Source organism: Chiloscyllium plagiosum, unplaced genomic scaffold (assembly GCF_037043375.1).
Source record: "Chiloscyllium plagiosum isolate Xiang-an unplaced genomic scaffold, Cpla_swu_hap1 HiC_scaffold_7, whole genome shotgun sequence".
Taxonomy (NCBI): domain Eukaryota; kingdom Metazoa; phylum Chordata; class Chondrichthyes; order Orectolobiformes; family Hemiscylliidae; genus Chiloscyllium; species Chiloscyllium plagiosum.
The window spans coordinates 105,027,697-105,045,408 of NW_028270145.1; positions in this window are offsets into that span (position 1 = coordinate 105,027,697).

Consider the following 17,712-nt stretch of genomic DNA (forward strand, 5'->3'; position numbering starts at 1 on the left):
CATGGAGTGCCAGAGGCTGAGGGGTGATCTTATAGAGGTCTATAAAATCATGAGGGGCAAGGATAGGGTGAACAGCCAAGGCCTTTTCCACAGATTGGGTGAGTCCAAAACTAGAGGGCATAGGTTTAAGGTGAAAGGGGAAGAATTTGAAAGGGACCTAAGAGGCAACTTTTTAACACAGAGGGTGGTGCATGTATGGAATGAGCTGCCAGAGGAAGTGGTGGAAGTGGTTACAATTTAAAAGGCATCTGGATGGGTATGTGAACAGGAAGGATATAGAGGGTTATGGGCCAAATGTTGACAAATGGGGCTAGATTAATTTAGGATATCTGGTTGGCATGGATGAGTTGGACCAAAAGGTCTGTTTCTGCGCTGTACATCTGGACGACTCCAGTGTTTTGTATAAAGAGTTAGATTTACAGTTCACGTTGAGAAGGCTGGCTTCCATGAAAATAAACAATTGTTTGATCTGATTTCCCAGAGCCCTCTCATCAATTTGTGGAGTTGTCTGATAACAACTACAAGTTTGAAATCACTCTCAAGGTTGATCTGTTCCACTTTGTTTGCAGCCTGTGTGAATACTTACAATCGGTAGTTACCAAAGATGAGCAACTGCAAGATTTGCAGAAGATCACTATCCAAGGATGGCTTGTTCATACCAAAGGCATAACTGAAAATATTCATTACTTTTGGCCATGCAGACACAAACTAGTTATATTACAACATGTGAAATTGAAGGTCAAACACATTGTAATACCAGAAGCATTATGTCTAGCTAACATATTCATTCTACACTCGGAATACATGGGTATTGGATGGACAAAGTAGTTCTGTGTACTGGCGAGGGGTGAATCATGATATTCAATGACTCATAAATACATGTGAGGCATGCTAAATGTAACTACATCTACACAAGGTTCCACCCACTGCTGTGATGAACATAGCCACAGGTTTTTCCTAGTTTGCAGGGAAGATTATATCCTTGTTATGATCTACATCTCTAAATTTCCCATTATCCATCAACTTAACAACAGAACAAATGCATACATTTTTCCAGTACATTCAGTGTCCCAGATGAGATGGTTTGGCACAATGGTTATCAGTACATTATCAAACCATTTGAAGGTATGTGAACCATGGGGAATAAACCATGTTATATCATCAACCCACCATCCACACTTCGCAGACTCAGCCAAAGATATACAAACAGAGGAACAGGAGTCAGCCATTCAGTCCCTTGAGCCTGTTCCACCATTCAATGAGATAATAGCTGACCTATGGCCTAACTCCATACGTCTGGCCATCTTCCTTTATTACCTCATTGTTTAGCCAAAAAAAAAACTCAGGTTTAAAACCAGCATCAACTGAAGTTGATCTCAAACAACAGTGAGACAGAGTAGAGGAAGGAGATGGACAGCTTAGTGGCATGGTGTAAAGACAGCAATCTCTACCTCAATGTCAGCAAAATGAAGGAGCTTTTCATTGACTTCAGAAGGAGAGTAGTGGACACACCCATGTCTGCATCAATGGTGCTAAGGTGGTCAAGAGTTTCTTGTTTCTAGGAGTAAATATCACCAACAATCTATCCTGGTCCATTCACATCAATGCTTAGGCCAAGAAAGCATACCAATGCCTCTATTTCCTCAGGATGCTAAGGAATTTCGCCATGTCCACAATGACTCTTACCAATTTTTATAGATGCACCACAGAAAGCATCCTATCCAGATGCATCACAGCTTGGTACGGGAACTGCTCTGCCAAAGCTGGCCAGAAAGCTGACAGTTGTGAACAGAGTCCAGTGCATCACAAAAACCAGCCTTCCATCCATTGATTCAGTCTGCACTTCCCACTCCCCTGGGAAAGCAGCAACATAATCAAAGACCCCTCTCACCCCAGTTATACTCTCTTCCACCCTCTTCCATTGGGCAGGAGATGCAAACATTTGAAAACACCTACCAATAGATTTAAGAACAGCTTCTTCCCTGCTGTTATCGGATTTTTTAACAGACCTCTCATGTATTAGAGTTGAACTTTCTCTCCACCTTCTCTGTAGCTACAACACTGAATACTGCATTCTGTTCTATTGTCCTGATGTACTTATGTAAGGTATAATTTGGCTGGTTAGCACACAAAACAATACATTTCAGTGTATGTGTGACAGTGATAGGGGAAACCAAATCAGATCAGATCAGTTTGTGGAAGTGAGTTCAAAACCTCTATTGTCCTTTTTGTATTGAAGTGCTTTCTAACATATCCCCTGAATGTTGAACCCTAACTCTCAGACTATTACCCGAGTTATAGAACCTTCAATTGAGTGGAAATAGTTTATCTTTATCTACCTTTTCTTTTCTAGTTAATATCTTAACATGTCAATAATAATAATATCTTAATATGTTAACACCACTGACGCCCAGTAGCAGCAGTGTGTACTATCTACACAGTGCGCTGCAGAAATTCACCAAAGATCCTCAGACAGCATCTTCCAAACCCATGACCACTTCCATCTAGATGGACCAGGGCAGCAGATGCATGAGAACACTACCACAGGCAATGTCCCGTCCAAACCACTCACCATCCTGACTTGAAAATACATCATCATTCCTTCACAGTCACAGGGTCAAAATCCTGGAATTCCCTCCCTAACGGCATTGTGGGACAACCAACAGCAGGTGGACTGCATCAGTTCAAGATGGCGGCTCACCACCACTTTCTCAAGGGCAACTAGGGATGGATGATAAATACTGGCCCAGCCAGTGACCCCTACAGCCCACAAAACAATGTTAAAAAAAGTCTTGAAGACAGCGATCAGATTACTCCTTAACTTTCTAACTTCTATCAAAGAGCAGGATAAATTTGTATAACCTCTCCTCATAACTTAATCTCTGAGATCCAGGTATCATTGTCGTAAACCCATGCTGTACTCCTGTTCCCCCCCACCTGCCTTCCACAAGGACTGTTCCCTTTGCCAGTCCTTGGTTCGCACCATTATCCCCACTGACCCCCCACCACCAAACCCCCAGGCAACTGGAAAAAATGCAAAACGTGCTGGCACACCACTTTCTCACCTCCATCTAGGGCCCCAAACAATCCTTCCACGTGAGACAGAGGTTCACTTGCCTCTCTTCCAACCTAGTTTACTGTATCAGGTGCTCCCGATATGATCTTCTCGACATAGGGGAGACCAAAAGTAAACTAAAACTAAAATAGCTCACCGAGCATCTCAGCCGGGCCCACAGGTGTTGACTAGACCTCCCAGTCACCGCCTATTTCAATTCCCCTTCCCACTCCCTTTCCAACATGACCATCTTGGTCCCCTCCATTGCCACAACGAACCAAACCGCAAATTTGAGGAACAGCAACTCACTTTCCACCTGGGCAGCCAACAGCCTGGAGGATTCAACATTGAGCTCTCCAATTTCAAATAACCTCCCTCCCCATCCCCTCACTCCCTTCCCAGCCCCTCTCCCTTCCTTTCATTCCTTCCACCCACCTATCACATTCATTCATCCTATTGACCAACCAGGTCGTACCCTTTACCTGTTTTCACCTATCCCCACTTCACCACCATGACCCACCCCCTATTCCCTGTATCTGCAGCTCCCCTCACACCCACTCCCAGTCCTGAAGAAGGGCTACACCTGAAACTTTGCCTTCACCTCTAGATCTGCCTGGCTTGCTGTGTTCTTCCAGCGCCCTGCTTGTCTACTTTGTGCTCCCTTCACGGCCAATATGTCCATCAAAATGATGCATACAATCAAATCAATGATCATTCAGTCTTGAGCATGAAAACAAAGTTTTCACATTGCGTTGTTACACTTCCACGCAAGACAAATGGAGAAGGGGTTATCATGCCCAGCGCCACTTGCGCTCAGAAGGCAAGTGTGAGCGACCTTGACCAGTAGCCAGTTTTCTCTTAACTACTCTGAGACAGTGGCTCAGTGGTTAGCACTGCTGCCTCGCAGCACCAGGGATCCGGGTTCAATTCTAGCCTCGGATGTCTGTCTGTTTGGAGTTTGCACTTTCTCCCTGTGTCTGTGTGGGTTTCCTCCCACAGTCCAAAGGTCTGCAGGTTAGGTGAATTGGCCATGCTAAATTGTCCAGAGTGTCCAAGGATGTGTAAATTAAGTTCATCAGTCAGGAGCAAATGTAGGGGGAATGGATGGGGCTGGGTTACTCTTTGGAGGGTCTGTGTGGGCTTGTTGTGCCAAATGGTCTGTTTCCACACTGTAGGGATTCTACGATCAATGACATCCTCCTTTCTAGGAGAATAAAAGAAAAGTGCACCATCAACCAGCCAATAGGAAATGATCAAAAATACAGAAATGCAAATACAAACAGGTGGATGGAAATAAATATTTCTCAAATATATGACCGGCCCACATCATCAAGCAGTCACTGCTGATCATGGCCCTGCATTGGAAAGGAACAGAAGCCAGCTGAGACCCATGTACAACACACTGTGCACAAAGAGAGTGAGGATGAACCTGCCCGTGACAATGACTGTGTGGTGATGTGGAGTGACAGCAGGCAAAACAACATAGTTGTCAAGCGAGTGCAGCCAAACATGATGTATTTCCCTCCAGATGGGTATAGATCACCAGATTAGGATCAGCTTTCAAACCTCCAAAGCATTGCCTTGAAATTTGAAACGTTGGTCTTGTAAACTCGGTTTTACTTATTTGCTTAATTATTCAATTGACAACTCATGCCTCTGCTCATGTATGCCTTTTGCCAATTTTTTTATCTTTGGAAAAGAGGGGATACTCTGCCAAGTCTCATGGTCAGGATGTCTTTAAGGGCTTCCATTGGTTGGAGAGACTAGGACCCAAGGGCATAGTCTTAGAATAAAGGGAAGACTATTTAGAACAGAGATAAGGAGAAACATCTTCAGCCAGAGAGTGGGCAATCTATGGAATTCATTGCCACAGAAGGCTGTGGATGCCAGGTCATTGATTATATTTAAGACTGAGATAGGTTCTTTAGTATAAAGGGGATCAAAGGTTATGAGGAGAAAGCTGGACAATGGGGTTGAGAAACATATCAGCCATGATTGAATAGCAGAGCAGACTCGATGGGCTGAATGGCCTAATTTCTGCTCCTATGTTTTATGGCCTTATGGTCATGCTCGTGACATGTCACATTTTATTCACGACCATGAAGTTCTCATACTCCACTTTATCATGTGTTACTTTAGGGTCATATCATCCACACCAACGAGTCTGCACCAGCCCTCTAAACAGCCAGACTCCTGTGCTATCCCCACATCCACCATGAATGACCCACTGGCGTAGCCATGGATACTATGGGTAATTTCTTATGGCCAATCCAATTAACCTACACAATTTTGGTCTTTGGGAGGAAACTGGAGCACTCAGAAGAAATGCACGCAGATACGGGGACAACGTGCAAACTCCACACACAGACAGTGGCCCAAAGTTGGAATCAAACCTGGGTCTTTGGTGCAGCGTGGCAGCAGTGCTAACCACTGATCCACCATGCTGCCAGTTTCCTCTTGAAACATGACACACTACTGGAAGCTGTGTAACTTAATAGGTTAATGTTAGCTTTGACACTTACGTGCCTGAGGAATGTAATGCTGGTATAAATAGCTAGCTATAATAAATGACTGTTAGATTTTTCAATATCATGATATCCACTCTATGAGTGATAAAACAAGCTTTGCTGGACCAGGAAAGATACCTTGTTGGAGGGAGACTCACATAAGACTGAGGGAGAAGAATTAGAATTCCTACAGTGTGGAAACAGGCCCTTCAACCCAACAAGTCCACACTGCCCATCTGAAGAGTATCCCACCCAGACCCATTACCCTTGACTAATACACCTAACCTGCACATCCCTGAACACTACAGACAATTTAGCATAGCCAATCCACCTAACCTGCACCTCCTTGGATTGTGGGAGGAAACCCACGCAGACACAGGGGAGAATGTGCAAACTCCACACAAACAGTAACCCTTATATAGAACATATATAGAACATTACAGCGCAGTACAAGCTCTTCGGCCCTCGATGTTGCACCGACCTGTCATACCAATCTGAAGCCTATCTAATCTACACTATTCCATGTACGTCCATATGCTTGTCCAATGACGACTTAAATGTACTTAAAGTTGGTGAATCTACTACCATTGCAGGCAAAGCATTCCATACCCTTACTACTCTCTGAGTAAAGAAATGACCTCTGACATCTGTCCTATATCTATCACCCCTCAATTTACAGCTGCGCCCCCTCGTGCTTGCCGTCCCCATACTTGGAAAAAGGCTCTCCCTGTCCACCCTATCTAACCCTCTGATTATCTTATATGTCTCTAATAATCATCATGGTCACCATTAGCGACTAATTTTAAAATTCTGCCATGGTCAGATTTGAACCAACGTCCCCTGAGCAATAGCCTCGGCCTTTAGATTATTGGCCTATTGACATTACCATAGTGCCACTATCTCCACCCTTGGCTGGAATCAAACCCAGGTCCCTAGCATTGTGAGGCAGCAGTGCTAACCACTGAGCCACCACATCACCCTACATCAAGGGTGCCTTCCACTTTTTCTCAAGTGCTATGGAAACATTTGCATTCACCTCAGAGGACATTGAGTGCATTGGTTTACAATCTTACCTAAAAGATATCAATGCAGCATGACCAAGATGGTAGCAATGATCTTTGTGTTTACGTCAATCTTAAATGCAGAGGCAAACTTGCAACCAACTGAACCACAGCTGTCAATAGCAAAATTAAAAATAACAAGGATAAAACTACAGGATAATGGGGTAAGAGAAGTTGCTAATGAGTAACTGCAGACTGGAGGAATGTAGTTGCCCAACTCATTGGTTTAGAGCTGTTTTTTCCTGTCTCCATCTCCTGGAAACTCCCAATTTTGTTTCACAGTCTTTCTTTTCATATTTCCTTTTAATGGATTTCCCTTTTACTTATTTTTCTTTAATTGGATTTTAGTATGATTCTGTGATCTGGCTTTCACAATGGAAAGCAGTGATTGCGCAGAGTGCGGTGCAAGAGACTAAGTGCATCGCTCTTTCCATGGAGCACTGACTTATGGGGAAACCCATTACAGTCTTCACCTCCATGTGAACCTGCAGCAAATTGTGTGTAATGGCTTCGGACCCTAGAGCAACCAGATGATGATGTTTCAGAGCTGCTCCCCAAAGGGCATAAATAGGACAGCGTGGGAAGTGCTGATTAGATTTGAAGAGAGAAACACAGGTAGATAGATAATAGTCTTCATTAATGAAACAATAGATTGGAGTTTGGTCTATCTCCGTTGAGCATGTATAACTGTATGCAGTATTAACATAGAGTAAACCAAGTTCTAAAGAAGCCAAATCCTGAAGCTTGACTTCTCCTTGACTTGAATCCAAACTCTTAGGTGTGGGCAGAAAACCACACAGTCATTTATAAATGACATTGCACTTTAATGGGTGTTTCCTTGCCTCTGTATCAAAAGCCGTAGTTCCAAAAATGTCACTAAATCTTGGTTGACACTTTCACAACCCATGGTCAGAAGGCAGTTTCTTTCCAATGAGGTTTTAATCTGTGGCTATTCAGGTTGGATGTAAAAGATCCCACGGTATTCTGCAAAGAAAAACATAAGAGTTCTCCTTGTACCAGAGTTACTGAAATATTTGCTTTCCCTCTCCTGAATCAACTGATTAAGGTTCTCTGAAATATCTAAATTCACATGTGATGGCTTGACTTTTAATTAAGTTCACTGAAGTGACTATACTGACTATTGCTCTTATTTCAGTTCTGGCTCAATAGTTGAAAGTACTTCAAATTGATTTAAACTTCCCTGCTTAACCAACAAAGCCTAAAGGTAACTGTTACTACATTATAAAGACAGATCAATAACAGAATAAAAGCAGGCTCAGAGCAGTCAAATTAACCATTTCATTACACGAGCCACATTTATCACACAACTGAAACAGCAAGTCCTCAGTTTAGCTGCTGGATCTTAAATTGATTCAATTAAATATCACCTTTATCATAGGAATACCAATCGCAATGATGTTATTACACACCAGGTGGGATGGAGGGTCACATCAGATTAACACCGTTTTTGAGCAGCTTCTCCCAGCTTCCTGTTGGGAATTCTAGATTCTACTCCATCAAAAGTCCACCCAGTAACTGGCCCTCCATCTTCTGACTCTCCGTCTCCTGCCTCTCCACCACCTGGCCCTCCACCTCCTGGCCCTCCACCTCCTGGCCCTCCACCTCCTGCCTCCCCACCTCCCAACTCTTCACCTCCCGACCCTCCACCTCCTGTCTTTCCACCTCCTGTCTCTCCACTTCCCGACTCTCCACCTCCTGCCTCTCCACCTCCTGACTCTCCACCTCCTGACTCTCCACCTCCCAACTCTCCACCTCCTGCCTCTCTACCTCCTGACTCTCCATCTCCCAACCCTCCACCTCCCGACTCTCCACCTCCCAACCCTCCACCTTCTGACTCTCCACTTCCCGACTCTCCACCTCCTGACTCTCCACCTCCTGACCCTCCACCTCTTGACTCTCCACCTCTTGACTCTCCACCTTCTGACTCTCCACCTCCCAAATCTCCACTCTTGACTCACCACCTTAAAACTAATTCAGCAGGGAGATGGGAACCAAAATTGCAGTTCCAGTATAGAAGAGGTTGAGAGTAGAAACATGGAAAGAGGGGGTTACTCTGTTTGGAATTTTCTATCGGCCTCCAAATAGTTCAGAGATGTAGAAGAAAGGATAGCAAAGATGATCTTCTATAGGAGTCAGAGTGACAGAGTAGTTGCTATGGGGGACTTTAACTTTCCAAATATTGACTGGGAATACTATAGTTCAAGTACTTTAGATGAGTCAGTTTTTGTCCACAGTGTGCAGGAGGGCTTCCTGACACAGTATGTAGACAGGTCAACAAGGGGCAAGGCCACATTTGATTTAGTACTGGGTAATGAATCCAGTCAGGTGTTAGACTTGGAGAGATGTGATCGCTTTGGTAATAGTGACCACAATTCGGTTATGTTTACTTTAACGATCGAAAGGGATAGGTACATAATGCAGGGTAAAATTTATAGCTGGGGGAAAGGCAATTACGATGCGAGTAGGCAAGATTTAGGATGCACAGGATGGGGAAGGAAATGGCAGGAGATGGGCACAATTGAAATGTGGAGCTTATTCAAGGAACAGCTACTATGGGTCCTTGATAAGTATATACCTGTCAGAGAGGAATGAAGTGGTCGAGTGCGGAAGCTGTGGTCTACTAAGGAAGTTCAATCTCTTGTCAAAAGGAAGAAGAAGACTTATGTTAGGATGAGGTGTGAAGGCTCAGTTAGGGAACTTGAGAGTTACAGGTTAGCCAGGAAAGACCTAAAGAGAGAGCTAAGAAGAGGGGACATGAGAAGTCATTGGCCGATAGGATCAAGGAAAATCCTAAAGTTTTCTACAGGTATATCAGGAATAAAAGAAAGACAAAAGTAGGACTAGGGCCAATCAAGCATAGTAGTAGGAAGTTGTGTGAAGAGTCAGAGGAGATAGGGAAATTGCTACATGAATACTTTTTATCAGTATTCACACGAGAAAAAGACAATGTGGTCGAGGAGAATACTGAGATACAGGCTACTAGACTAGATGGGATTGAGGTGCATAAGGAGGAGGTGTTAGCAATTCTGGAAAGTGTAAAAATAGATAAGTTTCCTGGGCCAAATGGGACTTATCCTCAGATTCTCTGGGAAGCCAGCGAGGAGGTTGCTAAGCTTTTGGCCTTGATCTTTATGTCATCATTGTCTACAGGAATAGTGCCAGAGGACTGGAGGATAGCAAATGTTGTTGCCTTGTTCAAGAAGGGAAGTGGAGACAATGCTGGAAATTACAGACCTGCAAGCCTTACTTCGGTTGTGGGTAAAGTATTGGAAAGGGTTATAACAGATAGGAATTATAATCAACTGGAAAGGATTAAATTGGTTAGGGATAGTCAACACGGTTTTGTGAAGGTTAGGTCATGTCTCACAAACCTTATTGAGTTCCTTCAGAAGGTGACCAAACAGGTGGATGAGAGTAAAGTGGTTGATGTGGTGTATATGCATTTCAGTAAGGCATCTGATAAGGTTCCCCATGGTAGGCTATTGCACAAAATACGGAGGCATGGGATTGAGGATGATTTAGCAGCTTGGATCAGAAATTGGCAAGCTGAAAGGAGACAGAGGGTGGTGGTAGTTGGGAAATGTTCATCCTGGAGTTCAGTTACTTGTGGGGTACCGCAAGGATCTGTTTTGGGTCTACTGTTGATTGTCATTTTTATAAATGACCTTGATGAGGGCTAAAAGGATGGGTTAGTAAATTTACGGATGACATTAAGGTCGGTAGAGTTGTGGATAGTGACGAAGGATGTTGGAGGCGACAGAGGGACATAGCTAAGCGGAAGAGCTGGACTGAGAGGTGGCAAATGGAAGTGTGAGGTGATTCACTTTGGAAAGAGTAACAGGAATGCAGAGTATTGGGCTAATGGTAAGATGAGCAGAGAGATCTTGGTGTCCAGGTACATAGATCCTTTAAAGTTGCCACACAGGTTGATAGGGTTGTTAAAAAGGCATACAATGTGTTAGCCTTTATTGGTAGGAGGATTGAGTTTCAGAACCATGAGATCATGCTGCAGCTGTACAAAGCTCTGGTGTGGCCACATTTGGAGTATTGCGTACAGTTCTGGTCACCACATTATAGGAAGGTCATGGAAGTTTTAGAAAGGGTTCAGAGGAGATTTACTAGGATGTTGCCCTATATGGAGGGAAGGTCTTATGAGGAAAGGCTGAGGGACTTGAGACTGTTTTCGTTAGAGAGAATAAGGATTGAGAGGTGACTTAATTGAGACATATAAGATAATCAGAGGTTTAGACAGGTTGGACAGTGAGAGCCTTTTACCTCGAATGATGATGGCTAGCACGAGGTGACATAGCTTTAAATTGAGGAGTTGTAGATAGAGGACAGATGTCAGAGGTAGTTTCTTTACTCAGAGAGTAGTAGGGGTGTGGAACACACTGCCTGCAACAGTCATAGACTCGCCAGTTTTAGGAGTATTTAAATGGTCATTGGATAGGCATATGGACAAGAATAACTGAATCCTCTTGCAAGGAAGCCTGCCTTGAAGAAGTTTTCCTCCTCTTTCTACAAGAATCTCAGGGAGTCCCTCTCCCACTGCAACTCTATGCTACTTTCTCCCCACCCCGCCCCTCCTCTCACTTATCTCTCCACCCTTCAGGCTCTCTGCCTGTATTCCTGATGAAGGGCTTTTGCCCAAAACATCGATTTTATTGCTCCTCGGATGCTGCCTGAACTGCTGTGCTCTTCCAGCACCACTAATCCAGAATCTGGTTTCCAGCATCTGCAATCATTGTTTTTACCCATATGGACAAGAATGGAATAGTGTAGGTTAGGTGGGCTTCACATTAGTTCCACAGGTCTACAAAATATTGAGGGCCGAAGGGCCCATACTATACTGTAACATTCTATGTTCTCCCAACCCTCCACCTTCTGACTCTCCACCTCCCAACCCTCCACCTCCTGACTCGCCACCTCCCAAACCTCCATCTCCTGAATCTCCACCTCCCAACCTTCCACCTCCTGACTCTCCACCTCCCAACCCTCCACCTCCTGACCGTCCACCTCCTGACTCTCCACCTCCCAACCTTCTACCTCCTGACTCTCCACCTCCTGACTCTCCACCTCCCAACCCTCCACTTCCTGACTCTCCACCTCCCAACCTTCCACCTCCTGACTCTCCACCTCCTGACTCTCCACCTCCTGACTCTCCATCTCCCAACCCGCCATCTCCTGATTCTCCACCTCTCAACCCTCCACCTCCTGACTCTCCACCTCCCAACCCTCCACTTCCTGACTCTCCACCTCCCAACCCTCCAACTCCTGACTCTCCATCTCACAACCATCCATTTAGAGTCATAGAGTCATAGAGATGTACAGTGTGGAAACAAACCCTTTGGTCCAACCCGTCCATGCCGACCAGATATCCCAACCCAATCAAGTCCCACCTGCCAGCACCCAGCCCATATCCCTCCAAACACTTCCTATTCATATACCCGTCCAAATGCCTCTTAAATGTTGCAATTGTACCAGCCTCCATCACTTCCTCTGGCAGCTCATGCCATACACGTACCATCCTCTGTGTGAAAAGGTTGCCCTGTAGGTCTCTTTTATATCTTTCCTCTCTCACCCTGAACATATACCCTCTAGGTCTGGACTCCCCGACCCCAGGGAAAAGACTTTACCTATTTACCCTATCCATGCCCCTCATCATTTTAAACCTCTGTAAGGTCACACCTCAGCCTCCGACGTTCCAGGGAAAACAGCCCCAGCCTGTTCAGCCTCTCCCTATATCTCAAATCCTCCAACCCTGGCAACATTTATGGGCGGCACGGTGGCACAGTGGTTAGCACTGCTGCCTCACAGCGCCAGAGACCCGGGTTCAATTCCCGCCTCAGGCGACTGATTGTGTGGAGTTTGCACATTCTCCCCGTGTCTGCGTGGGTTTCCTCTGGGTGCTCCAGTTTCCTCCCACACTCCAAAAATGTGCAGATTAGGTGAATTGGCCACGCTAAATTGCCTGTAGTGTTAGGTGCAGGGGTAAATGTAGGGGAATGGGTCTGGGTGGGTGCGCTTCGGCGGGTCGGTGTGGACTTGTTGGGCCGAAGGGCCTGTTTCCACACTGTAAAGTAATCTAATCTAATCTAATCTAATCCTTGTAAATCTTTTCTGACCCCTTTCAAGTTTCACAACATCTTTCTGATAGGAAGGAGACCAGAATTGCATGCAATATTCCAACAGTGGCCTAACCAATGTCCTTTACAGCCGCAACGTGACCTCCCAACTCCTGTACTCAATACTCTGACCAATAACGGAAAGCATACCAAACGCCTTCTTAACTATCCTATCTACCTGCGACTCTACTTTCAAGGAGCTATGAACCTGCACTCCAAGGTCTCTTTGTTCAGCAACACTCCCTAGGACCTTACCATTAAGTGTATAAGTCCAGCTAAGATTTGCTTTCCCAAAATGCAGCACCTCGCATTTATCTGAATTAAACTCCATCTGCCACTTCTCAACCCATTGGCCCATCTGGTCAAGATCCTGTTGTAATCTGAAGTAACCCTCTTCGCTGTCCACTACACCTCCAATTTTGGTGTCATCTGCAAACTTATTAACTGTACCTCTTATGCTCCCATCCAAATCATTTATGTAAATGACAAAAAGTAGAGGACCCAGCACAGATCCTTGTGCATTCCACTGGTCACAGGCCTCCAGTCTGAAAAGCAACCCTCCACCACCCTCTGTCTTCTAGCTTCATGGCCCTCTACCTCTCAACCCTCCACCTCCTGATTCTACACTTTCTGCCTCGCCACCTCCCAACCCTCAACCTCCTGACTCTCCACCTCCCAACCCTCCATCTTCTGACCCTACACCTCCCAACCCTCCACCTTCTGACTCTCCATCTCCTAACCCTCCACATCCTGATTGTCCACCTCCTAACCCTCCACCTCCTGATTCTCCACCTCTCAACCCTCCACTTCGTGACCCTGCACCTCCCAACTATCCACCTCCTGACTCTCCACCTCCCAACCTTCCACCTCTTGGCCCTCTACCTCTCAACCCTCCATTTCCAATCCTCCACTTCTTGACTTTCACCCTCCCAAACCCTCCTACTCACTGACTCTCCACCTCCCAATCCTCTTACTAACTGACTCTCCTCCACCCAACGTTCCTACCCAATGACCTTTTACCTCCTGACCCTCCACCTGCTGACTCTTCAGCTCACTGACTCCCTATCTCTTAGCATTCCACCTCTTGACACTCCTACTTACTGACACTCCACCCCCTGACCCTCCATCTACTGACCTTCCTCCTCCATCTACTGACCTTTCGCCTCCTGACCTTCCACCTCCTGATAGTCCAGCCCCCAAGCCTCCACCTCCTGTGCTACTTCCCTGTCATCCTCCTCCAGATATTTTCACTGGTTTGTGGGGGGCACTGCATGTCTGGGTCACACTTATAAAAAGGTCTCTCGACTCTTTAATTAATTAGGGGTGGCACGGTGGCTCAGTGGTTAGCATTGCTGCCTCACAACACCAGAGACCCAGGTTCAATTCCTGCCTCGGATGACTGTCTGTGTGGAGTTTGCACATTCTCCCTATGTCTGTGTGGGTTTCCTCTGGGTGCTCCAGCTTCCTCCCACAGTCCAAAGATGTGCAGGTTAGATGGATTGGCCATTCTAAATTGCCCATAGTAAGGGGTAAATATAGGGTAGGGGAAATGACCTGAGTGGGTTACTCTTCGGAGGGTCAGTGTGGACTTGTTGGGCCGAAGGGCCTGTTTCCATGTTGTAGGGAATCTAATCAAAGGTCACAGCTTACACTAATTACTGAAGGAATAATAAATGGGTTTTTTTCAGACTTAAAATGGAATTTGCTACTAACATAGTTCCTGATTTGACATCTTCACCCTGTCTTGCTCACAACCCCAGCTGTTCAGCTACATGCTATTGATGCTGAGGACACTTTTGTCATCAATATTTGGTCACTAGCTCACAAACCAAACAACTACTCATTGCCAGCTGAATCCCCAGTTGTACATGCTCCCTACCTCCAGGTCATCAGCACATTCTCTTATTACTGCTTGAATCAGCAGCTATGCAAACAGTGTTCACAATGAGTGTCATAAGATCGTAAGTAAATGGAACACGAATAGGCCATTCAGCCCCTTGAGCCTGGTCCACCACTCAATAGGATCATGGCTGATTTGACGCTCCTCATAGCCATTTTCCTGCCTTTTCTCCTTAACGCATGGTTTCCCCACTCATTAAGAATCTATCCATCGAGTTACTTGTACTTGCAGTCACCTTTGATTTTAAAACACATTTTTTCCACTCATTTCAACCCACATTTAAAAACACAAAAAATGAAACAGCTTGGACTTCACAGTTCGGACAGCAGTCGTGGAGAGTGATGTCGTGGTGGGATGGACCAGAGGATATTGGTTGAAGGTGATTGTCGAAGCAAAGTAGCATGAAAACTTTCTTGCACAGTGTGTAGTTGGGATCTGGAATGAGCATTGCCTGAGCATCTGCTGAATGCAAATTGAGGCTTTCAAGAGAGAATTGGGATAATTATCTGGAGAGAAAAATGTTTCCGAGTCTGTGGAGGAAAGGCAGGAGTGTGAGAATAGCTGAGTGGCTCTTGCAAACAGTTGGCATTGGCACAGTGGATAGAATGGTCTCCTTCTGTACTGTGTCCACAATATAAAGGATATCCGTTCTGGGAATCTGTTGATTTGTGGTGGCAAGTTATACAGTGAGTGGTGTGTGCTGTGAGTTACCCAAAATGAAAGGTTCATTTGTGAAAAAAGTGATGCCACCTACATAAACAGATTATCTTTCTCTCAACCACCGTTCATTGTCTATTCCTAAACATCCAATTAACAATGTGGCACTCTATTCAACATGAGTGCGGTTGGGCAGGCAGTTTCCGCTTCATCATGTGAAATGTCAGCTCAATTCATTACTTTATATAAAATGCCTTTAAAGAAAAAAATGAAGCATCTCAGACAGCACCTGGCAGAAGTGGTTCTATTTCAGCAAGTGCCAAGCTGCAACAGAAAATTATAATCACCAAATGAACTGCAGTGATCCAAGAAGTCAGCTCACCAGAATCTTTGCTAGAATGGTTAAGGATAGTCAATAAATGCCAACTTTTACTGTGACAGCCATATCCTGTGAATAAATAAAAAATCCAGCCTTCATAATCCATCCTTTGATCTCTGCTTGGTATTTCAGAGTGTGGCATTGCGACATGCTGTGAAAACGGTACTGGCATGTTTGCCAGCTGATCGCTTAGTTTAGAAAAACACTTTGATGGACTATCCATTGCATTTTGAAATCATGTTTCCATCTCCTGTATAGATCTTGCCCTGTTTTGATTGCTTCGTCTGCAGTCCTAATGCTGTATAAATTGTTGGCCAAATCTGATCCTGACATTCTCAGCTGCTGTTATTTGTGGCTCAGCAGGTAACACTCTCACCTTTAAGTCAGAAAGCTATGTTTAATTTCCACTCGACCAAACATCATGACATTCAGGCTGCTCTACTGGTTCGGATCGCTCAGTTAGCCGGATGGCTTGTAGCAATGCCAACAGAGCAGGTTCCAATTCCTGGACTGGCTGATTTGGAGATGTCGGTGTTGGACTGGGGTGTACAAAGTTAAAAATCACACAACACCAGGTTATAGTCCAACAGGTACTGGCTGAAGTCACCACAAAGGTCTCGACCTCCTTAACCTTGCCCCTCACCTGAGGTGTGGTGTCTCTCAAGTTAAAGCACCACCAGCTGTGACCCTGTTTCTAATGAGACAGTGGAACATTGAAGAATTTACCTTCACTGAGAGCATGCTGCATTGTTCACCTCTCATAAGACTTTAGTAGTGACTCTGCTTTCTCCCGTCATTAAAAATACTAATGGGGCTGGACAGGGTGGGTGCAGAAAGGATGTTTCCTTTGGCTGGGATGTCAAGAGCAACAGTACAGGCCTTGGGATTCGAAGCAGTCTATTGAGGACTGAGATGAGAAGGAATCTTTTCGCTCAGAGGATGGGATATCTTTGGAATTCTCTACCCCAGAGGCTCAGTCATAAAGTTCAAGATAGATTTCTAGACACTGTTGACATCAAGGGATGTGGAGATAGTGTTGGAAAATGCCATTGAGGTAGATGATTGAGGTAGAATGGCTTTCATGGGCTGAATGGCCTCCTCTCGCTGCTTTGTCATACGTTGCTTTGATAGTTTGAAAGTTCTGGGGCATCATGATGGTGTGCACTAGTCCGTTTCGACTCGGTTGGTTAGCGCACTTGCCTCTGAATCAGATAGTCCCTGCTTAAATCTCACTTGAGAACTTGAGCACAGAAATCAGGACCGAGACTTCAGGGCAGTATTGAGGGAGTTCTTTGTTGTAGCTGATCCCATCTTTCAACTGAGCCGTCAAACCATCTGGCTGGTTAGTGGATTGAGAAGATCTTGTGATTTTGAAGAAAAGAACAAGCGATTTCTCTGATGTACTAACCAATATTTTTTCCTCAATCAACGTTTAAAAAAATTATCATTACCGCATTGTTGTTTGTGGGGTATCTTAAGGGAAAATTAGTTGTTGCGTTTCCTGGATTAAAACAATGACTGCATTTCAACAAAGCATCTCATTGGCTTGAGATGTCTAAGCTAAGAATGGTAAGTGATGGTGGGGCAGGGGCTGTGGAAGGTGTGGGTAAGTACAGGAGTGTTCCTGGTTTGTAGATCATGAAGAAAGGAGGAAGAGTGGTTGGGTGTAAAGGCGGTGGGATCTCTTTGGACATTGTTTGCTTGAGAGAGACAACCTCCCTCCAAGTGTTATGCATGGTTTGACCTGTCAAGAATATGGTGATATACTATCCTACAGCTGGACTAAAGCAGTGATTTCAGGATGAGATCTTCAAATGGTATTATATTGACCATCAGGATGCGAAAGTGCGGAATTCTAGAGGAGTCTGAGACAGAGCACCCACTTCAGCAACTTCTGGCTTAAGATAGATACAAATGAATCAGCCTTATCCTTTGCATTGATGTGCTCGGCTCACCATTCATTGAGGATGAGTATAGTTGAGGAACCTCCTTCACCTATAACATGTT